Source organism: Mus caroli, unplaced genomic scaffold, assembly GCF_978045245.1.
Source record: "Mus caroli unplaced genomic scaffold, Mus_caroli_1 scaffold_122, whole genome shotgun sequence".
NCBI lineage: Eukaryota > Metazoa > Chordata > Mammalia > Rodentia > Muridae > Mus > Mus caroli.
The window spans coordinates 20001-45025 of NW_028227377.1; the positions used below are offsets into that span (position 1 = coordinate 20001).

The following is a 25025-nucleotide window of genomic DNA, read 5'->3' on the forward strand; positions in this document are numbered from 1 at the left end:
ACCCACCTCGGCGCCCCGGCAGACCCCAACACGCGCCTTCCCGACGGACGACGGGGCCGGACGGGCCCCCCACAGACGCACCTCGGACAGCAGGCCTCCACACCGGCGGGACAATGACCGCTGCTAGCCTCTTTCCCTTTGCCCTCGCGGGGCAACCTTTTCACCTCGCACGCAGCCCTCTCCAAGACCGCGCAAGGCGCCGGCCACGGCCGCAGGGCCGGGACGCCCTCCAAACCACAGCTTCTCCCGCCCGCCGAGCCGGCTCCCTACCCCTCCGCCCCCCAAGACCCCGCTGACCGCCCGGACGCGTGCGTGCCCGGCCGCCCCCCATGCGGGGGGTCCGGCAGCACGGCCACGGGTCTGCCAGGGGGAGAGGGGGGGGAGAGGAAAAAGTACCGGCCGCGGCGAGCGGGGAGGGGGAACGACACAGCAGAACGAGGGCCGACGACGACGGCAAGGGCGGCCGCGGCAGGGCCCCTCCCGGAAGGGGGAAACCTCACAAGGGACCGAGAGGCCGCTCGGACAACGGGCCGGACAGGGCACGCGAGGCAAAACCGGCGGGAATCACACTGCACCACTCCCCTGGGCAGTCCCACCACGCCCGCAGCGCCGAGGCGACCCGAAACCTGACGGCCCCCCGGGAGCCCGAGGAGGCGACACCAACACGAGAGAGAGCGATGTCCACGCACCGATGCCGACCGACGAAGACCCACGAGCGGCAGCGGGTCCCCACGTCCGACGACGCGCCGGACGCGGCCAACAGCCGTCCTCCCACAAAACGGCCCGCCCCCGAGAGCGAGATTCAACCAACGCCAGACGCGGACCCTCTCGGCCCCGAGGAGGGGGAAGGAGGGCTCCCGCGATTCCGCCAGCCGTGGGAACGCTGCCACGGGAAGGGGGGACGAGGCGACAGCCACACAGCCCGAGAAGCACACAGCACGCAACACGCGCGGCACAGGCCCGCGTCGCGGGAGCGGCCAAAGTCGTGGACGCGAGCGAGAGGGACGCACGCGACGGAAGGCGCGGGTGAGGCACGGGAAGACGGGCGGGACCCGGGAGCCCACCGTCGCCTCCCCAACACCCCATCCCGCGGCGGCCCCCAGGAGGGGAGGAAGGTACCGCGCACGCGGGGGTGTGCACGGAGCCCTTTCCCCAGCCACCACCACACAACCGGGCCGACCGACCACACGGCCCCGCAACCACCGCAGGACGACCGACAGGCTCTGCCCCGCGTGATCCCTCCCCAAACTCGGAGCGGGGAGGCGCGGGCCGCGGTAGACGAGAGAGCAAACGCTGCGCGCGCAGGAGGTGGTCAGGGGGCGAGCCCTCGAGGGGACCAACCGGGAGAGACCCCTCGAGACCCACACCCTTTCCGGAAGATAGCTAGAGAAGGCAACTTTCTCACTGAGGGCGGGACGGACCCAAAACCCCGACGAGCTCCGGCAACCGAGAGAATACGTGCGACAAGCGCACACACAGGGAAGCGAGAAGACCCACGACGCGGGGGTCCGCGCGGGGGGGTCTGCGGCAACAGGAAGGTTCCCTTCCAAGGGTACTTTGAGCATCCGCGGACAGAGGAGACCCTGCAACCGGTCCCCCCCGAAAGGCCAGGCCCCCCCAAGCTCCCCACAAGGAAGCAAGGAGTTTCACAAAACTTCTCAAAAAGGCCAGCCGCGACCGCTCAGCACCAACCCTACGCGCAAGGTCCGCGAGTGCGCGGGGCCGGGCGCTCACCCGACGAAGGGGGCTTGTTTTTCCTAGCCCCCTCCTCTCTCCTCGACCCCCCTTTCACGGGCTTCCCGGACACGAACGGGAAGGCACAGAGCCAGACAGATAACCGGCAACCGAGAGAGGATGCGTGCGACAAGAGAAGACCCACACGCGGGCATCCGCGCGGGGGGGTCTGCGGCAGCAGGAAGGTTCTCTTCCAGGGGTATTTTGAGCATACGCGGACAGAGGAGACCCTGCAACAGGTCCCCCCCGAAAGACAGGCCACTGCCACTCTCCAAGCTCCACAAGAGGAGCAAGGAAGCTTCACGAAAGTTTTCAAAAAGGCCAGCCGCGACCGCTCAGCACCATCCCTACGCGCAAGGTCCGCGAGTGCGCGGGGTGGGCGCTCGCCCAACGAAGGGGGCTTTTTTTTTTAACCGCCCTTCCTCTAATCCTCGACCCCCCTTTCATGGGCTTCTCGGACACAAACGGGAAGGCACACAGCCAGACGGAGCACCGGAGGCACGCCAGGAAACGGGAAGCGCCACCACCAACTCAGAAGCGGGCACCTAGGTGGCAAAACCTGGAACGATCCAGGAGCACCTCTGCAAGAAACAGAACGCGCGTGCACACACCAGACGGGAAGGTTATGCATCGCCACCAGCCCACATTCCCCGGCTCAGGGAAGATGGGCAAGCGATCCACGAGGACCACGCGAACCACTGCGAGAAGTGCGCGCGGGTCAGTGCTCGGGCCGGAGAGCCGCACCCCTGCCTTCCACACACCACCGGAATACGGATAGGGTGGAGAGACGAGGGGCCCGCTGGCAGAACGAGAAGAGCGGCCGCCATTCGCCATGAATGTCCGTCCCTCGCCTGGCGCGGCTTAGGCCCTGGCCCGAAGAGAACTCAGGAGCACCACATCGATCTAAGCAGAGTGAGCGACAACACGCAACCGGGAGAAACAAGCGAGATAGGCATGTCTTACACGCGGGGCAAGACAGTACGGATCCGGGCAGAGACACAACGAAGGTGCTGCCACAAAAAAAAAAAAAAAAAAAATGCACTCGGGAGGCATGTGGCAGGAAGAACCAAGACACCGCAGACAGGAGAGTGGAGGATTCGGGACTCTCCACCTCCCCCCCGCCAAAAAAAAAAAAAAAAAATGCACTCGGGAGGCATGTGGCAGGAAGAACCAAGACACCGCAGACAGGAGAGTGGAGGATTCGGGACTCTCCACCTCCCCCCCGCCAAAAAAAAAAAAAAAAAAAAATGCACCCGGGAGGCATGTGGCAGGAAGAACCAAGACACCGCAGACAGGAGAGTGGAGGATTCGGGACTCTCCACCTCCCCCCCGCCAAAAAAAAAAAAAAAAATGCACTCGGGAGGCATGTGGCAGGAAGAACCAAGACACCGCAGACAGGAGAGTGGAGGATTCGGGACTCTCCACCTCCCCCCCGCCAAAAAAAAAAAAAAAAAAATGCACTCGGGAGGCGTGTGGAAGACGGGGAAACGAAAGACAGTGGAGGTTCGGGACTCCCAGGAACAAAAAAAAAAAACCAGCGGGAGGAACACGAAACACTAGCACGAGACAGCTGGCTGCAACCATTCCACACAGGACACAGGTGTGACAACGACAACGTGGAAATCGGGAAAAACGCCTGAGAACGCAGCAATATCATAGCCGCTGGTTGTCACAAGCTGCCCAGCAAGCGCACACACAAACGGGAAGCAAAAGCACGGAAAGCAGGAAGCATGTCTCGGGCACAGTTTCAGGCACGGCGACAGACCCAAGCCGATATGCAAAGAAAAATAGGCTGGACAAGCAAACAGCCTTGATTGAAAGGGTCTTTTCTCTTTAGTGTCCTTTAGTGTCCTTTAGTGTAAATAGGGAAAGGACAGCGTGTCACTACATATCTCCAGGTCCAATAGGAACAGATAGAATAGATCAAAACCATAAAAATGACAGGGAGGAAGATGACAGCCCACAGAGAACAACTGGAAGTCATACATGGGGGGGTGGCCCAAAAATGTCCCCATGAAGAAAAGAACCGGACGTCAAACGAACAACTGGTCGACCTGACAACCGGGAATACTCAAAATACCGATAGGTAAATGAAACAAAGGCGGGACCATAGCTTTCCCTCGGCTTCAGAAGTAAAGCGCCCCCGGTGACAAAGACAGAGAGGGCTTCTGGAGAAAAAAAAGATCCGACACTCCAGCTAGCCCGGCCACATCGGCTTGTAAGCCGGGCCCCTCGCGTCCTCTCGTACTCAGAAGTACAGTGACACCGGTGACAGGGACAGAGAGGGCTTTTGGAAGGAAAAAAAAAGATCCCAACCTCCAGCTGGCCGGGCCACATCGGCTTGTAAGCCGGGCCCGTCGCGTCCTCTCGGACTCAGAAGTACAGTGACACCGGTGACAGGGTCACGGAGGGCTTCTGGAGGAAAAAAAGATCCGACACTCCAGCTGGCCGGGCCATATCGGCTTGTAAGCCGGGCCCGTCGCGTCCTCTCGGACTCAGAAGTACAGTGACACCGGTGACAGGGACACGGAGGGCTTCTGGAGGAAAAAAAGATCCGACACTCCAGCTAGCCCGGCCACATCGGCTTGTAAGCCGGGCCCCTCGCGTCCTCTCGGACTCAGAAGTACAGTGACACCGGTGACAGGGACAGAGAGGGCTTTTGGAAGGAAAAAAAAAGATCCCAACCTCCAGCTGGCCGGGCCACATCGGCTTGTAAGCCAGGCCCGTCGCGTCCTCTCGGACTCAGAAGTACAGTGACACCGGTGACAGGGTCACGGAGGGCTTCTGGAGGAAAAAAAGATCCGACACTCCAGCTGGCCGGGCCATATCGGCTTGTAAGCCGGGCCCGTCGCGTCCTCTCGGACTCAGAAGTACAGTGACACCGGTGACAGGGACAGAGAGGGCTTCTGGAGGAAAAAAAAGATCCCAACCTCCAGCTGGCCGGGCCACATCGGCTTGTAAGCCGGGCCCCTCGCGTCCTCTCGGACTCAGAAGTACAGGGACACCGGTGACAGGGACAGAGAGGGCTTCTGGAGGAAAAAAGATCCCAACCTCCAGCTGGCCGGGCCACATCGGCTTGTAAGCCGGGACCCTCGCGTCCTCTCGGACTCAGAAGTACAGTGACACCGGTGACAGGGACAGAGAGGGCTTCTGGAGGAAAAAAAAAAAAAAAAAGATCCGAACCTCCAGCACCGGGCCATGTCGGCTTGTAAGACGGGCCCGTCGCGTCCTCTCGGACTCAGAAGTACAGTGACACCGGTGACAGGGACAGAGAGGGCTTCTGGAGGAAAAAAAAAGATCCCAACCTCCAGCTGGCCGGGCCACATCGGCTTGTAAGCCGGGCCCGTCGTGTCCTCTCGGACTCAGAAGTACAGGGACACCGGTGACAGGGACACGGAGGGCTTCTGGAGGAAAAAAAGATCCCAACCTCCAGCTGGCCGGGCCACATCGGCTTGTAAGCCGGGCCCCTCGCGTCCTCTCGGACTCAGAAGTACAGTGACACCGGTGACAGGGACAGAGAGGGCTTCTGGAGGAAAAAAAGATCCGACACTCCAGCACCGGGCCACGTCGGCTTGTAAGCCGGGCCCGTCGCGTCCTCTCGGACTCAGAAGTACAGTGACACCGGTGACAGGGACAGAGAGGGCTTCTGGAGGAAAAAAAAGATCCCAACCTCCAGCTGGCCGGGCCACATCGGCTTGTAAGCCGGGCCCGTCGCGTCCTCTCGTACTCAGAAGTACAGGGACACCGGTGACAGGGACACGGAGGGCTTCTGGAGGAAAAAAAGATCCCAACCTCCAGCTGGCCGGGCCACATCGGCTTGTAAGCCGGGCCCGTCGCGTCCTCTCGGACTCAGAAGTACAGTGACACCGGTGACAGGGACACGGAGGGCTTCTGGAGGAAAAGATCCGACACTCCAGCTGGCCGGGCCACATCGGCTTGTAAGCCGGGCCCGTCGCGTCCTCTCGGACTCAGAAGTACAGTGACACCGGTGACAGGGACACGGAGGGCTTCTGGAGGAAAAAAAGATCCGACACTCCAGCTGGCCGGGCCATATCGGCTTGTAAGCCGGGCCCCTCGCGTCCTCTCGGACTCAGAAATACAGGGACACCGGTGACAGGGACAGAGAGGGCTTCTGGAGGAAAAAAAGATCCCAACCTCCAGCTGGCCGGGCCACATCGGCTTGTAAGCCGGGCCCCTCGCGTCCTCTCGTACTCAGAAGTACAGTGACACCGGTGACAGGGACAGAGAGGGCTTCTGGAGGAAAAAAAAAAAAAAAAAAAGATCCGAACCTCCAGCACCGGGCCACGTCGGCTTGTAAGCCGGGCCCGTCGCGTCCTCTCGTACTCAGAAGTACAGTGACACCGGTGACAGGGACACGGAGGGCTTCTGGAGGAAAAAAAAGATCCGACACCCCAGCTGGCCGGGCCACATCGGCTTGTAAGCCGGGCCCGTCGCGTCCTCTCGGACTCAGAAGTACAGGGACACCGGTGACAGGGACACGGAGGGCTTCTGGAGGAAAAAAAGATCCGACACTCCAGCTGGCCGGGCCATATCGGCTTGTAAGCCGGGCCCCTCGCGTCCTCTCGGACTCAGAAGTACAGGGACACCGGTGACAGGGACAGAGAGGGCTTCTGGAGGAAAAAAAGATCCCAACCTCCAGCTGGCCGGGCCACATCGGCTTGTAAGCCGGGCCCCTCGCGTCCTCTCGGACTCAGAAGTACAGTGACACCGGTGACATGGACAGAGAGGGCTTCTGGAGGAAAAAAAAAAAAAAAAGATCCGAACCTCCAGCACCGGGCCACGTCGGCTTGTAAGCCGGGCCCGTCGCGTCCTCTCGGACTCAGAAGTACAGGGACACCGTTGACAGGGACACGGAGGGCTTCTGGAGGAAAAAAAGATCCCAACCTCCAGCTGGCCGGGCCACATCGGCTTGTAAGCCGGGCCCGTCGCGTCCTCTCGGACTCAGAAGTACAGTGACACCGGTGACAGGGACACGGAGGGCTTCTGGAGGAAAAAAAGATCCGACACTCCAGCTGGCCGGGCCACATCGGCTTGTAAGCCGGGCCCGTCGCGTTCTCTCGGACTCAGAAGTACAGTGTCCCGGGTGACAGGGACAGAGAGGGCTCCTGGAGGAAAAAAAAAAAAAAAAAAAGATCTGAACCTCCAGCACCGGGCCACGTCGGCTTGTAAGCCGGGCCAGTCGGGTCCTCTCGGACTCAGAAGTACAATGTCCCCGGTGACGGGGACAGAGAAGGCTTCTGGAAGAAAAAAAAAATAAAAATGCGTAGGACTTTAAGCCTTCTGGTCGACCTAATAACGTCGCCACCAACCTTCTATTTCCCCAAAGGGCGCGCAGCAACTCGGTCTGCTTTGCCCATCTCCCGGTACAACCTCCTTGGTACAGACTGTCCCTCCACACGACACCATCTCCGATACGCCCCGCCTGCTTGCCGGGTCTCATGTCACCCTGGCCGCCTCACCACAGGCACTTCCCTCCTCTGTGTCACCAAGCGGAGACGGCAGGAGCGTTGCGGAAACTTGTCACCACTAGGTGTCGCCCGACAACGGTCTCCATCAACCAAACAAACCAATACAGATCGCTCACGCGCCGCCACATTCATTCACTCATTCGGTCTCTCCCGAGGGTCCTCCCGAGCTCAGGGTGGGACACTCGCGCACGCACCACGGAGCAGCGTACCCACCCACCACTTCTCCCGAGTGGCACAAACGGTCCCCATCGTCCCGCCCGAACATAGCGAACGCGGGCTAGACTCGGGCACCCAAAAACGAAAGTAGGACAGTGAGTGGTGAAAACAGGCGAAACCGTTCTCTAAGTCAAAGTACGTGGCTGGCGAATCGGTCTGCGGGGCGAGGGAACAGGCACAATTAGGGGAACGGAGCACAGTATAGGAAGGGAGCATCTAAGCACGGTGTCAGTGGAAGGTGGCGGCGACCTCAGTTCCACCCCATTTAGGTCTCATTTTTAAAACACTCTACCGCTTGGGGTTTGTTGTTTTCTGGGGCTCGCTGCCACCGCCCGCCGGCCACTCACCCGCCCGCCCACCCGCTGGCTCGCCCTCCCCCCCCCCCCCCCGCCCGCCCGCCCGCCCGCTCGCTCGCTCGCTCGCTCGCCCTCCCCGCCCCCGCCCGCCCGCCCGCCCGCTCGCTCGCTGGCTCGCCCTCCCGCCCGCCCCCTTTTCCAAGACTAAATTCAGAGTTAAAACAGTGGTGGAATGGTTAAAATGCCCGTTTGTATTTATTTTTTTCTAGGAGTACCCCTTCATAGTGATTTGCTTTCACTTTGGCCAGAAAAATATTTATTTTATGCACGACTTCCCCTCGTCCTCGCGAGCGTGTGTGTGTGTGTGTGTGTGTGTGTGTGTGTGTGTGTGTGTGTGTGTTTTGGTTTTTTTGTTTGTTTGTTTGTTTGTTTGTTTTGTTTTTTTTTTCTGAGAGCATACTAGATCACCTCTCGGAATGGGAACAGTAAGGGGGTGGGGAGAGACGACTGATCAAAGAATCAGTAACTCTGCAGGGTGGGGTTGGTTGGCAAAGGGGTTTCCTTCAGAGGTTGGAGAATATATAGCCAGCCACCTTGGGAAGATTGCTAAAGAGAGTCAAGCCTCTCTTGCTCTCTTTTCTTGGCCTCCCTGCCCTGCCTCATAATAAAAGGTGAAGAAAGGCCAAAGACATGGAGGAGAAGGGAGGGGGAGGAAGATAACAAGTATGATATTAAAATAATTTTTGATAGACTCACGCACTCAGGAAGAGAACATGAGAGCCTCAGTGGGACCCTGTGTCTGGGTCCCTGAGGGTAAGGGAAGCATAACAATCCGTAGGTCTTTCTGGCTAGCAGGTAAAATTAAATCAAATGAAAAAGTGAAGTAAAAATCGATTCGAGGAAGATAACAAGTATGATAGTAAAATAATTTTAATATTTTAAATGTTCCAGGACAGCCAGAACTATAAAGAGAAACCCTGTCTCAAAAAACAAAATCAAAAACAAAAACAAAAACAAAAAAAAAACCCTAAAAATAAAAAAAGAATTAGAAAAAAGATTACAGAAATCAAACACTAGCCCAATAGATGGCAAGTCACTGCAATCACAGCAGAAATATTACACACACACACACACACACACACACACACAGACAAACTCTGTCATAAAATCCAACGTGCCTTCATGATCAAAGTTCGATAGTACTAGAAGAAACATATGTCTGAAAATAAAAGCCAGAACCTTCTCTGCTTCTGTTTTCTTTTGCCTCAAGATTGGGTTTCTCTGGATGTAGCCCTGGCATCCCTGCCTGGAACTTACTCTGTAGGCTTGGGTAGCCTCAAACTCACCCAGGTCCTCTCTGCCTGCCTGCCTACCTGCCTACCTACACTCTGCCACCCACACAGCCAGGCAGAAGCTAGAATCTTTTTTTATTTTTGGCCTTCTTTTCATTTATTTGTTTGTTTGTTATTATTACTATTAGTTTTCAATGTAAGTGTGTGTGGGGGGGTGCTCTATCTGCTGCCTAGATGACTGCATATCAGAAGAAGGCACCAGAAAATAGGTGAAGCCACCATGCAGTTCCTGAAAATTAATTTAAAAAAAAAAAAAAAAAGGAAATTCAAATCACATAGTAGGTAGATATCTGCGCAGCTGTCAGAGTGCTGTTTAAGGCTTACTGTAAATAATAAAAATTGTTATGTGTCTTTTATCCAAAAACAGAAGGGAGGTGGTGTACCTGCATATCTGTTCCTTTCTACTTCCTTGTTCTGTCACTAATTTGCATATTGACCTCAAGAAGATGGAAGGCGACAAGTGGGTGGCAGCCATCTTGTCCTCTGACTGACATCTGTCCTCATAAAGATGGAGGTGGCTGGCTGTCACGTGACCTACTGCTCAAGGTAGCTTTTGTTTCCAGCCTCTAGGTGGCCTAGTTTGCATATGCAGAAAGGTGAGGAGGCTCCCTAAAGCAGCCTGAACCCTTGACCATCCACAGACAGCCTCATACTTTTTGGTTATACTTTTAAACGCCAGACTCTGAATTGGTCAGTCTAAATTCTTTTGGTTTAATCAAATTTTAATTAAAATGCATAAAAAACGAAAAATATAACCAGTCATTCTGGAACCCCTTTTGTGTAACTCAGACTGTAGAATAAGCTAGCTGCAAAGTTACAGTGATCCACCTCCCTCTGCCAGCACCACCACCACCACTGCCTGGCAAAAGCAAAAATCACAAAAAGGAAGGGTGGGGGGGGGGGACAAAAATAAGAAGATAAGAATCGTAGCAGGTCATAGTGGTGTACAACTTTCATGCCAGCATTTGAAAAACAGAGGCAGGCTCTTAAAGGATTGAGGCCTACAAAGTGTCTTCAAGACAGCCAGGGCTGCTTACACTAAGAAACTATGTATGAAAAGAATAAATTTAAGAAAGAAAGAAAGAAAGAAAGAAAGAAAGAAAGAAAGAAAGAAAGAAAGAAAGAAAGAAAGAAAGGTATTTTCCAAAAAAAAAAAAAAAAAACATTAGTCCGGGCAGTGGTGGCACATGCTTTTAATCCCAGCATTTGGGAAGCAGAGGCAGACAGATTAATGTGTTCAAGGCCATCCTGGTCTACAGAGTAAGTTCCAGGACAGCCAGGGTTACACAGAGAAACCGCATTGTGAAAAAAAAAATAAATAAACTAAATAAATAAAATTTAAAAATTAAAAAAATAGCCAGGAGTGGTGGCACATGCCTTTAATCCCAGCACTAGGGAGGCAGAGATGGGAGGATTTCTGAGTTCGGGGCCAGCCTGGTCTGCAAACTGAATTCCAAAACAGACAGGGCTATACAGAGAAACCCTGTCCAAAAAACCAAAAATAAAATAAAATAAAATATAAAACAAAAATAAAATAAAATAAAACTAAAAGAATTAGAAAAAAGATTACAGAATCAATCATAAGCCCACTACATGGCAAGTAACCGTAATCACAGCAGAAATATTATACACACACACACACACACACACACACACACACACACACACACACGCTGCTCTGTACTTGCTCTGTAGGCTTGGGTAGCCTCAAACTCACAGAGGTCCTCTCTGCTTGCCTGCCGGCCTGCCTGCTTCTGCCACCCACACAGCCGGGCAGAAGACAGAATCTCTTTCTCCCTCTTATTTATATATTTATTTATTTGTTTGCTTACTTGCTTGCTTGCTTGCTTGCTTGCTTGCTTGCTTGCGTGTTTGTTATTATTACTATTAGTTTTCAATGTAAATTTGTGTGTTTGCTCTATCTGCTGCCTATATGATTAGATGCCAGAAGGGGGCACCAGAACCTAGGACAAGTCACCATGCAGATCCTGAGAATTAATTAAAAAAAAAAAAAAAGGAAATTCTAATCACATAGAAGGTAGATATCTGAGAGGCTGTCAGAGTGCTTTTTAAGGCTTATGGTAAATAAGAAAAATTGTGTGTCTTTTACCAAACAACAGAAGGGAAGGGAGATGGTGCACCTCCATATCTGTTGTCTACATGTCTACTTCCTTGTTTTGTCACTTGGTTGCACATTGACACATTGACCTCACCATGCTGAAAGGCGACATGTGGGTGGCAGCCAAGACTAACACACATACACACATGCACACAAACATGGAGTGAGAGAGAAAGATAAGGAGGAATGACATTAATTTTAGGAAAAAGAGATATTAATGGATAAATATTATTTCTATACATACATACACACGTTTTTTAAAAATATTTTTATTACGTATTTTCCTCAATTACATTTCCAATGCTATCCCAAAAGTCCCCTGTACCCTCCCGCCCCTTGTTTATTAAAGAGAGAATTAGTGGAGAGCTAAGTCAATTGTGGACCACACCTTTAGCCTCAGGAGGATTTCTGCATTCAAGGTCACCCTGCCTTACAGAGTGACTTCCAAGTCAGGCAGGTCTACACAAAGAAACCCTATCTGAGAAAAATAATAATAATTGAAAGAAAGAAAGAAAGAAAGAAAGAAAGAAAGAAAGAAAGAAAGAAAGAAAGAAAGAAAGAAAGGAAGGAAGGAAGGAAGGAAGAAAGAAAGGAAGGAAGAAAATATTTTTAAAAATATTGTTTGGAAAATATATTACTTGAAGAAATCATATTTCCAGGAAAAAATATTCCTTGGAAATATGATTTCTTTAATCTGTGTACCCAAGACTAACACACACACACACACACATGCACACAAACATGGAGTGAGAGAGAAAGATATGGAGGAATGACATGAATTCAACTTTACAAAAAAAAAAAAAAAGAATTAGAAAAAATTAAAGAAATTACACACAAGCCCACTAGATGGCAAGTAACCACAATCACAGCAGAAATATTGCACACACACACACACACACACACACACACACACACACACACACAAACTCTGTCATTAAATCCAATGTGCCTTCATGATCAAAGTTCTTTAGTCAATATTACTAGAAGAAAATTATGTCGGGGGCTGGTGAGATGGTTCAGTGGGGAAGAGCATTGACTGCTCTTCCAAATGTACTGAGTTCAAATCCCAGCACCCACATGGTGGCTCACAACCACCCATAATGTGATTTGGTACCCTCTTCTGGTGCATTTGAAGACAGCTACAGTGAACTTATACTAATAAATTAATCTCTGGCCTGAGCAAGTGGGTTTGGCTAGAGCAAGCAGAGGTCCTAAGTTCAATTCCCAACAATCACATGAAGGATCAAAACTCTTTAATAAAATCCAAATGGCCTTCCTTGTCAAACACTTACAGACAACAGGACTAAATAGATCATGTTTCTCACAATTCAAAAAAAAAAAAAAATTGGCTGGGCAGTGGTGGTGCAGGCCTTTAATCCAGTGCCTGGAGTCAGAGGCAGGAAGATTTCTTAGTTAGAGGCCTTCCCCACTCTACAGAGTCACAAATAACCAAAAAAGAAAAAAGAAAGGACAGAAAAAGAAAAAAAGATAAGAAGAGAAAAGGAAAAGCAGAGTCAGGCTTTTACAGGTTTGAGGACAGCCGGGTCTACAAACTGTGTCCAAGACCACCAGGAGATCTGTTCTGCCTGCCTCTGCCATCCCCACAGCAGGAGACAGAGACTGAGTCTTACAGCCAAACCTACTCTAAATTGAAAAAACAAGCAAACAAACAAACAAACAAACTTGAAGCAATTCATCAGGAGACTGGTGTCCACTGAACTTTAGTTTTTTTCCCCAAGCATCAACCAGGGGTAAAATTGTTCATTATCTTTCAAAACACTGGAGTCTCCTAACAGAACACATGGAGCTTTAAAAGAGTTTCTCCCCTCAGAGGAACCAAGGATGTTTGAAACAATTTCAACAGCCTTTCATGCATGTCTTAGCACTCTGACTATGGAGGCTATTGGAGAAAGTTACAGCAGTGGATACTACAGAAACAAGGAGAGTAAGGGACCAGGATTATTTTCAACACTATATTTCTTTTCTTACATTATAAAATAGAAAATAATTTATTTTTTGGAGAAAATCTTGGGAGTTACCATTACAAAAATGAAATTTGGAGTTCCTGTAAACTATGTTAAGTCTTTGAACTTTCTCATGGCATATACGTAGGGCTGCCTGTGACATGTGGTACCCTGACTCTAAATGGACATGACTACATCCATCGCTTAGAAAAAATACAAAGACCAGTTCTGAAGTAGCCTTAAAAGAGTGCCCTTTGCTTTAGCAAGGGGACTGTGCAATTAGAGCCATGAGTTCCATGAATATGACTTTCTTATCGCATAATTTTTTAGAGAATGTAGTACCCACCCATGATCATGTAACATTACAATTGTGAAACAACATTAATACATTCGAGAATTAACATCACCCAATAAAAGGCATATCTTCAAATATTGAGTCAAAATCTGAAAATCAAAACAGTAAATAGAGAGAATACATTAAAAATCAATCACTTAATTTGAAAACCTTGAAAACAATAACGGCCTGCTGCTGTTTCTTCAAAGGCTTGTGAACTTTTTCTGAGTGGTTAGGAAATACAGAAGAGCAAAATGGAAGACATGATTTGGACTTACAGTCTTTCCTGTGTTTTTTTTTTTTTTTTTTAATGAGCCACACAAGAGTACTTATGTAAAAGTTGGCGCATGCCTGTTACAGAAATGCATTCATACCTGAGAGATTACAACCTCACTCTACCAAGTTCTGAAACTTTAATCTAGCACAATGGCGCCTTTCTGTGCAAACAGCTGTACCCTGAAATTGAGTACAGTAAACTTTCAGCCACCAGTAACTTTGACCGAAATTACAGATTCCAGAGTATGAATATGAAAATCACAGAGGCAGGGAAGCACACAAGTGATAGCAATAACAATGTTCCAAACCTACCTATCAAATGGAATATTCCTCCCTTTATATTAACCGTGGGCTAGGGAAAGGGAAGTTAATAATAGACTTTCTGGTACCAGTCTACACTGTATTTCACTGAAGACATAAATACAGATATATGGAGTCTGAGCACAAGGAATTCACAATCCCAATCCATTCCAAAACAATTCCTTTCACGAGAATAACCAAAATCAAAACCAAAACAAAACTCCAGAACTTGCTAATTATAAACATTAGTTTTTTCTTAGTTTTAGTACAACAAGCAGCTAAGCACCATCTATAACTATAATATCTGCAGACATGCCACCTTTCTCTGGTTTCTGAATGTACCATGCACAGGTTCAATATAGGTCGATACACCAAAAAAAAAAAAAAAAACAAAAACAAAAAAACAAAAAACAAAAAGAAATAAACAAAAAAGCCCTGTTTGTCTTACCTTATAGACTGTCCGAATCTATCTTGGAGGAAAGTATTCCATGGCCACTGTGTGCTCCCTGACATTCGTGTTTATTCCTTCAGGTTAGTCCATCCTTGCATAGACTTTGAAGGTACAGAGAGAACCAGAGGCTGCGGAACACTTCTTCCAAATGACTAACTCGTAACATGCATGATAGTAACTCTCAATGTGATACTTTAGCCACTCCCAAAACCAGATTCTTGCAGCCAACACTTAGAAGGTGGAGACAGGCAAATCTCTGAATTTAAGGCCAGCCCAGTCTAAAATGTCATTTCAAGGACAACTACTTAAAATGCCGTGCCTAAGAAAAGCAAACTAACAAACAAACAAAAAACAAGGGAAAACAAACAGAAGTTCCCAACTCAAGGAATGAAATCTAAAGATGTTTGGAGTCTCCTTCTAGCAACTTGGTCTTTATGCATGTTAATCAGTAAATGTGGTTCTCAGCAGGATGGGCATTTGACAATTATCATTGAAAAATTACAAAACAAAACCTTAGAATGAATCATAGCTGTCTGGTTACCGGTGACATAGCTCTACTTCTTTCCTGTACCTCCCTCCTGTCCTTTAGAGAAGTCCAAAGAAATGGCGGTTCAAATCACTTGATGTTCTTGCAGAGGATCTGGATTTGATTCCCAGTACCCATACAAAAGCTAATACCCACCTAGATAGGCAAAGCTGTCTTCAGGACTCTGCCCACACCTGACAACCTTGTGATCCACACACCCAAACTACAGGCAAAACATTTGGAGATAAAGAAAACACTGGGTTCCTAATTATTCAAATGGAGCCACTGAAATGTCAGGATCGCACAGTCAATCAGAATCATCTGCAAGCAGACACTGCAGATATTTGCATAGAGAGAATTGAGTGATGGGAAATATAAGCAAAGTTGCTCACCACAACCTAAAAGGGAGATTCACAGCTGGGCATAGGGCTGAGAAACTTGCACTTCATGTTCAGTACAAAAGGATAGGTAGATACTTGTCTGTTCAACGTCTGATTGGTTTACACAGAAATACAGAGACATTTATAGACCTGCGGATTACACTAAGAAGCCTTGGTTTTGTTTTGTGGTTTTAAGATTCGTTTTTCACTTATATGAGTATACTATACTTGTCTTCACAAACACCAGAAAAGGGTGTCAGGTCTGCTTGCAGGTGGCAGTTAGTCACCATGTGTTTGCTGGGGATTTAACTCAGGGACTCTGAAAGAGCAGACAGTGCTCTTAACTGCTGAGTCATCTCTGTAACTCATGTCTTAAAAAAAACACAGGGAGATCCTGTCCCTAAAAAAGAGTAAAAATCTACACACGGACTAAACATCATTAGCAGTACATGTATTTGTTCTTTCTTTCTTTCTTTCTTTCTTTCTTTCTTTCTTTCTTTCTTTCTTTCTTTCTTTCTTTCTATCTTTTTTTTTTTTTTTTAAGTTTTTAGCTTTTATTTTTCGAGAAAACAGTTTCTCTGTATAGGCCTGGCTGTCCTGGAACTCACTCTTGTAGATCAGGCTGCCCTGGAACTCAGAAATCCGCTTGCCTCTGACTCCCAAGTGATGGGATTAAAGGCATGTGCCACCACCGCCTGGCGTAGTTGTACTTTTTATTTTAGTTTTTAAGATTTATTACACGTACAGCATTCTGTCTGCATGCTTGCCTGCAGGCCAGAAGAGGGCACCAGATGTCACTGTAGATGATTGTGAGCCACCATGTGGTTCCTGGGAATTGAACTCAGGACTTCTGGAACAACTGCCAGTACTTTAGCCACAGAACCATTACTCCAGGACTATTACTGCTGTTCTAATCTCCTTGGTGTCTCCGGTTTATTTTCGCAGGTTATCTTGGCATGATAAAGTTTGATCTTACACTGCACTCAGAAGGGGCACACATTTGCAATGACATGTTCATTTTGGGTGTCAATTACTGAAAATTGTATTTGGTAATCAAAGATTTGTCTCTGTTTGTATTTATCCTGAAACTCTGTATGTAAACTAGGATGTTCTCCTCCCTGATATCTACCTGCTTCTGCCTTCCTACCTGAGTTCTTGAACTAACAGTGGGCCACCACCATGACACCACAAACAACTAAGTGCTTACTAGGGAATTTTATAAACTATGCTATTAACTTAGATGATTCATGACATCTGACATGAATTTTAGCTGGATATTTTGAGACATTGTTCTATTGGACTAGATAAGTCACTGGCCTGAGTTGTCTAATGGCGTTCAGTTCCTTGGGTTGCCTAGCATTTTCATGAGTCTGAAAGTCCTTTGGACTTTTGCATGAATCTTACAGGAAATCAAGTGTCCATTTCCTTTAAAACTGAGGCTGGGTTTCTTTTGAGAGAGGTGGTAAGGATGATTCAGGTCTCCCCCAACATTTGGAAATGAAGCCAGCCAAGGCAACTGTGGGAGAAAACTCAGATGCACTAACTTCTTTCTTCCACAAGGTGGCATCCCATACTTGGTTTCTATATCCTCAGTTCATCAGGACAAGCACGTAAACTACCTTTGGCCAGAAGGGGTCGCAATAACACCACTCATCTGTTTCCCTATTTGTGGTGTGGCCACTCAGTCCTACTAAGTGGCCATCACTGTTTTTTGGTTTTGTTTTGTTTTTTCTGTTTATTTGTTTGTTTTTTGGTGTTTTGTTTTGTTATTTTTATTTATTTAGTTTTTTTGAGACAGGGTTTCTCTGTATAGCCTTGGCTGTCCTGGAACTCACTCTGTAGACCAGGATGGCCTCAAACTCAGAAATCTGCCTGTCTCTGCCTAACAAGTGCTGAGATTAAAGACATGCACCACCACTGCCTGGCCAGCGATCACTTTTTTTTTAAAAAAATATTTATTTATTATATATAAGTACACTGTAGCTGTTTTCAGGCACTCCAGAAGAGGGAGTCAGATCACGTTAAAGATGTACATACATATATGAAAATCACACACACACACACACACACACACACACACACACACACACACACACACTTACTTGTTCAATAGCAGTAAGTTACTCCACAGATAAAAGAACTTGCTGTATAGTATGATTACCTGAACTCAATCCCTGGGACCCATGGTGGAAGCTAAGACGTGAAACATGTTGTGACACATACGTGCACAGACACCTGCACATACACTGACAACAAAAACTTTGAAAATTAAAAAGCATTTGCAAATGGAGGTACAGGCACTGGGAGTTTGAGATGAGGTACCCCCAATGTTCAATTGCATGGAAAAACCCCAGATTGAGCTAAGATCATGTATCCTATTAAAGTGTGGCACGTTTAAAACTTTTTTTTTTTTTTTTTTCCTTTGGTTTTTCGAGACAGGGTTTCTCTGTATAGCCCTGGCTGTCCTGGAACTCACTTTGTAGACCAGGCTGGCCTCGAACTCAGAAATCCGCCTGCCTCTGCCTCCCGAGTACTGGGATTAAAGGCGTGCGCCACCACCGCCCGGCTAAAACTTTTTTTAATATGCAAGTATGCATGGCATTAATCACAACTGTATTAGGTTAAAATATCAAAATGCTGGTTCTTTAGCTTAGTTGAAGGAAGGAAAGAAACAATCCAAGAGAGAGAAAATGGAGAAGCAAACTAAAAAAATTATGAAGGGAAACAGAAGGCATCCAAATTAAGACACAGAGTGAAAGAAATGGGCTGGGGGTGCATACTTGAAGGAGGAAAACACTTTAGACCCTTTGCTTTGGTTTGAAGTTTATTTTGTCGAATATTAAAATGGCTATGCCAGGTTGCTTCCTAGGTTTATTTGCTTGGAGTATTTTTTCATCTACCCTAAGGTGATGTCTATCCTTGATGTTAAGGTGCATTTCTTAACTGCAGCTGAAGAATACATCCTATTTAAGCATCCTATCTGTTAGTCTGTATTTTTTTACTGGGGAATTGAGACAATTGATGTTGAGAGTTATTTATGATTGTCGATTCCTGTTATTTTGATTTTATTGTTGTGTTGTATGCATGCTTCCCTATTTTGACTTTGCTGGTCTAGGATTATGTATTCCCTGCCTTTTCAGGGTAATAGTTAACCTTGCTACATTGGGGATTTCCTTCTAGCACCTTTTATAGAGCTAAATTTGAAGATACATATTGCTTCAATTTTGTGTTATCATGTAATAACTTATTTCTTTCATCTATAGTTGTTGAAAATTTTACTGGGCTTTGAAGTCTGGTCTAGCATTTGTGGTCTCTTAGTTTGCAGCACATTTGTCCAGGCTCTTGTGGCTTTTAGAGTCTCTATGGAGAATTAACATGTAATTCTAATAGGTCTGCCTTTAAATGTTACTTGGCCTTTTCCCCTTGCAGCTTTTAATATACTTTCCTTGTTCTCTATGTTTAGTGACTTAGTTAATGCATTCTGAGGGGCTTCCTTTTGTAGTCCAGTCTATTTCATAGTCTGTATGCTTCTTTTACTTTGTTAAGTCTCTTGTTCATTTTAAGGACATTTTCTTCTATAATTTTGTCTAGGATGTTTTCTTTGCTTTTGACCTGAATTTCTTCTCCTTCCTCTACACTTTACTATTCTTATATTTGCTATTTTTGTAGAAATATCCTATATTTCTTGGTTACTGTCTTCCAGGATTTTCTTTCTTTCTTCCTATCTTTTTCTCCCACCTCCACTCTTCCCCCCCTTTTGGATTTAACATTTTCCTTGATCTATTCCTTCTATCATCTCTTCAATGCCTGAGAATCTCTATCTGTTGTAGTCTGTTGTTGAGACCTGCCTCTCAGGGATTATTTGAGTTCCTACATTTTACACTTCCCAATCTCTCAGTTTAGGTTTTCTTTACTTACTCTGTTTTCACTTTCAGATCTTGAACTGTGTTTTATCCATTTCCTTCCACAGTTTGTGTTTTCACAAATTTCTTTATTTTTCTCTTTAAGGACCTCTATCATATTGTAAAGGCTGTCTTATGGTCTTTTTCATTCTTGTTCTTCAGCCATCTTGGAATACTCAGTGCCTTCTGTGATAGTGTTGATGGCTCTATTAGTTAATGTCCTAGCTGTTAATGGTTGTGTTTTTATTCTGGTGTGTAGATATCTGGGATTGGGAAGATGTCAGGAGCCATAAAGGGACAAGCTAATAACTAGCAGGTGATCATCCTGAAATGGCCTGCTTCGGGTTATTATATAATCTGTCACAGGTGCTCACTTATTAAGCAAGGCTGTAAGGGATTCATTTTAGGAAAGATTCCTGCTATTAATATGCCTTTACTGTTATGATTAAGCATATATAATAATAATCACTAAGTAATAGCACACCCCTTCGGAGCAGATCTCTGCAAATCTACAAAGATGTACTGTCTTGTAATTATGCTACATAGATAAATAGATGACTTAAGTCTTTATGATGATTCTATAAGAATTCCTAAAATTATGTCAGTGATTTATTACAGGTTCTAGGACTGAAGATAAAATATTGACTGGGTTTATCTATACAAAACTCCACTTATGGGCTGGAGAGATGGCTCAATGGGTACACACACACTGAGTGGTTGAAAGAAAAGACAGATTCCAGGAACTTTAGACACACAAACATATATGCATTCAGACCTATAGACAGACATATATACATCGACACATAGATTGGTTAGAGAAAAGCTCAAGCAAACAGGTTTCAAACATTTCACACATACATACACAAATACACACAATAGGTGGATGGAGCAAGCTCCAACACACACTCAGACAAGCTTTACACATATACATACATACACATAGGAGATGGGTGGAATGAACAATGTTTCAGTCAGTCCGCATTTACACAAATCTTACACACACACACACACACACACAGTTACAGAGTTGCTGGATGGAAGGAACAATGCTCCAACCCACCACACACACAAACCTTACACATATACATACATGTACATAGTGATGGATGGAAGGAACAATACTCCAACCCACCACACACAAGTCTTAACAGATACATATAGTTGATGGATGTGCTCTAACCATCACACTTTATTCTTTCTTTCATCACTTATATATCCCAGAAAAGACTTTCAAGCAATATTAAATTACAATGTGTTTATGTTTTAGTTTTATTGTGGTGAATGGTTATCAAAATGATGTGTTTTCCAATACCTTATAAGAAACAACATTACAAGTACAGGTAAAGAAATAAAATAAATAAAATGAAAAATAAAATAAATAAACTAAAAATCTTTAAAAGTAATCTATTAAGAATCTTAAAGGAATCACAAATCTATACTTTTATATAAAAACAAGTCTGGGCTGGAGAGATGGCTCAGCAGTTAAGAGCATCTGACTGCTCTTCCGAAGGTCCAGAGTTCAAATCCCAGCAACCACATGGTGGCTCACAACCATCTGTAATGAAATCTTATGCCCTCTTCTGGGGTATCTGAAGAATGCTACATTGTACTTGCATAAATAAATAAATTAAAAAGAAAAGACAAAAAACCCAGTCATATCTACCTTAATTCCCCAGAACGCATATGAGTTAATCAGCAATTCTTAATAAATTTAATAATGAAGCTGAGGGTGAAAATGGGTACAAGAAATCAATTATCAACAATCCATACTCAGTGAGAGTCATGTCAAAAAGAACTGCCATTATTCTTGTTCTCTGACTATAAAAGGTCCCTAGGTTAAGTAATAAGAGCATGCCTTTCTGAACCTCAATTTATTTCTGAATATTTTCTACATCAGAGCCAATAGTAAAAAATATCTCAACCTAGCTTCATTAACTTTTTTTCCCAAGTGTTTTTTAAGGGTGATGGTCATTGCTGACAATCTAAGTATCTAAGTTTATCTCTAGGGTAGTTATAGAATCATTATCTGCTCCATCAGCAATGCCTGAAAGACATCAAGCATTAGTATTGTGAGTGACAGAGATATTGCCCAGCGAGGGTCTGGAAGCCCCCTTAGAGTTTTCATATAATCTTTAGATTAAAAGGAATATGAGGGCAGAGCAGAACTCCATAATAGCATGACGTCCTCAGGACACAGAATCCACACCGTGCCACACCGAGGCTCACTCATGTGGCTGTGGTAACCTCATTCCATGAGTTTTAAGGCCATTTGTCATTCCTTCCACATGGCCCTAGGCACTTACTCACTCTTTTATAATCTTACCGCTTCTCGGAAACATACAAGGTCTAAGTAAATCATGGGTTACAGAAAAGGAAATCTTTTCTGAGTCATTTTCTTCTTATGTGCAGGTGCCTGGAGGGATTGTTCCCTCAAGTCTGAGATGACAGCAGCACAGCAAAGATAAGAGGCTAAATGAAATAAGGTGTGTGGGTTTCAGAATGTCCAGGTTGAAGAACAGTTCCTCAAACACACACACACACACACACACACACACACACACACACACACACACACAGACACACACAGACACACACAGACACACACAGACACACACAGACACACACAGACACACACAAACACACACACACACACACACAGAGAGAGAGAGAGAGAGAGAGAGAGAGAGAGAGAGAGAGAGAGTCTATTGATCTTGCCCTGCCTGTTCAAGAGGGCTGATCAGTTTGGTGTCTGCCAGCCCTACATTCTGAGCTGAAGACTATGTTTATTGTAAAACAGAGCCTCAAGACATCCCAGGGTACAAAAAACCAAAACAAAACCTTTTGTTTTGCAGAAGTAGAGGCAGACTGCTGCTCCCCATCTCTCTAGCCAAGGCAAACCATCACAGCAGGGAGGCGAGGCTGTCTCTGTAAAAACCTTGACTTGAGATGAAGTCTCCCTCTCACTCTCTGAACCACAAGTGCTAACTGAGGGGTATAGCTGGTTAAAGCAATTGAGTCCAATAGGTGAGAAAGTTGAAGTCAAGGTTTAATGATAATCTACTATGTATGTATCTGATAATTCCTAGGTACCCAGCAGGTGTTGGGAGAAATGCGTCTTTGAAATTCTATAGCCCAAGGAGGCATCACATCTCTCCTGAAAGTGTCAGAAAGGGGTGCTAACCACATCCTCTAAGCCAAGTCATTTCCCTCTCCCACCAGATACCTCACACACATACACACACACACACACACATATATTTTCATGCTTAGATTCATCTACCTCCAGTTAGCCTTCTCTCAAGCCCTTCTTTGCAGCTCATCATCTTGAAAGTCAGCCAGGGCATTCTAAATCAGTCCCATGCGTTGAATTTCTCTGACCTCTCTCCATCTGTTACCAGCCATAAAGAATGCTCTGCTTTTAAAGAAATGTAATGAGGCTGAGCCTAGTTGTATGACCTCCCTTTTGATTATCTCAACATCAAGTCATTATTATTTTTAAACACATCTTAAAAACTTCCCTTGGCAATAACATAATATGATCATGGGTTGAAAATATGATAAAAATTCAAGACCTAAGTTGTAGCTGTCCAGGAGCCACAGAGAACTGGGTACACCTGAAAGGGAGGCTGGGAATGAAAAAGGACGGGTGGGCAAGAGAAGAATGAAGTCAAGACAAAGACTTCTGATCAAGATTCAAAATTTAATTTTCGCAGGGCATGGTGGCGCACACCTTTAATCCCAGCACTTGAGAGTCAGAGGCAGGTGAATTTCTGAGTTCGAGTCCAGCCTGGTCTACAGAGAGAGTTCCAGGACAGCCAGGTCTACACAGAGAAACCCTGACTTGAAAAAAACAAAACAAAACAACAACAACAAAAATAAAATAAATAAAAAATCCCAAAACAAAGTTTAATTTTCAGCTCTGCATTTATATAGACAGGACCCATCCTTTGTTTTAGCTGGATTGAGTTGCAAGGCAAGCTCAGCAGGCTGTCAACTACTCAAAGCTCAGGTGGGAAAATGCAAATGAGATGAGGCCAGGTGCCAACTCCAGCCAGGTTGTTAAACCTTTGGAGGTTTGTTTAACCTATTCAAGGCACTGACACTGACAGTGACAGCACAGAGCAGCCTTGTGACACCTCAGTGGAGCACTGTGACAGTACAGTAGAGCACAGGGATAGCACAGTGGAGCACCGTGACACCACAGTGGAACACTTTGACACCAATGTGGACCACTGTGACACCACAGTGGAACACTGTGACACCAAACTGGGGCACAGTGACAACAGAATGGAGCACTGTGACAGCGCAGTTGAGCATTGTGACACCACAGTGGAACATTGTGTAAGCACAGTTCAGCATGTGACACCACAGTGTAGCACTGTGATCCCAAAGTGCTTAATTGTGTCAGCACAGTGCAGCACTGTGACACCACAGAGGAACACTGGGACACCAGAAGGGAGCATTGTGACACAAGGGTGGAACAATGTGACAGCACAGTGGAGCACTGTGACACCACATTGAGGCACTGTGACATCACAGTTGAACATGTGACACCACTGTCTAGCACTGTGACACCATAGTGGAGCACTGGGACACCACAATGAGCACTCTGTCTCAACAGTGGAGCACTGTGGCAGCACGGTAGAGCACTGTGACACCACAGTACAGAACTTTGACAGCACAGTGCAACCTTGTGACATCTACGCGGAGCACTGTGAAACAAAAGTCTAGTATGTGAAACCACAGTGGAGCACAGAAACAACACTGTGGAGCACTGTGACACCACCATAGAGGACTGTGACCCCACAGAGAAGCACAGTGTCAGCACAGTGGAGCATTTTGACATCACAGTTTTGCACTGGGACACAAGTGTAGAGCACTGAGACACCACACTGGAACATTGTGACAGGACAGTGGAGCACTGAGAGAGAACAGTGGAGCTCTGTGACAGCACAGTGGAGAACTTTGACAACACAGTGCAGAACTGTGAGAGCACAGTGCAGAATTGTGACACCTCAGTGGAGCACTGTGACACAATAGTGAAGTATGAGCCACCACAGTGGAGCACAGGGACAGCACAGTGGATCATTGTGACAACACAGTGGACCACTGTGACACCAGATGTGAGCACTGTGGCATCAGAGTGAAGCACTGTGACAGCACTGTGGAGTACCGTGAAACCACAGTGGAGCACTGTGTCACCACAGTGAGCATTGTGACTCCACAGTGGAGCACTGTACCACCACAGTGGAGCATGTAACACCACAGTGGAGCACTGTGTCAACACAGTCGAGCACTGTGTCACAACAGTGGAGCACTCTGAAACCACAGTTGAGCATGTCACACCACCCTGGAGCAGTGTGACACCATAGTGGAGCATTGTGACACGACAAGGGAGCACTGTGACATCACAGTGAGCACTGTGACATGACAGTTTCGCAATGTCACACTACAGTGGAGCACTGTGAAAACACAGTGAGCACTGTGGCAACACAGTGAGCACTGTGGCAACACAGTGGAGCACTGTGGCAACACAGTGGAGCACTGCGACACCACAGTGGAGAACTGCGACACCACAGTGAGCACTGTGACATCACAGTGCAGCACTGTGACACCAACATAGAGCATTGTGTCACCACAGTGCAACACAGTGACAGCACAGTGGAGTACTGTGACATCACAGTGC

The 25025-nt window shown here is 46.8% G+C and overlaps 1 long non-coding RNA gene across 1 annotated transcript in view; it reads right to left on the reverse strand.

Moving 5' to 3' along the window:
* Nucleotides 1-7504, reverse strand: part of LOC146999644 (uncharacterized) — a 22447-nt gene extending 14943 nt beyond the window's left edge. The window contains exon 1 of the long non-coding RNA XR_015046456.1: nucleotides 7437-7504. This is a non-coding gene — a long non-coding RNA (uncharacterized LOC146999644). The remainder of the gene's footprint in view (nucleotides 1-7436) is intronic.
* Nucleotides 7505-25025: the final 17521 nt, after the last annotated feature.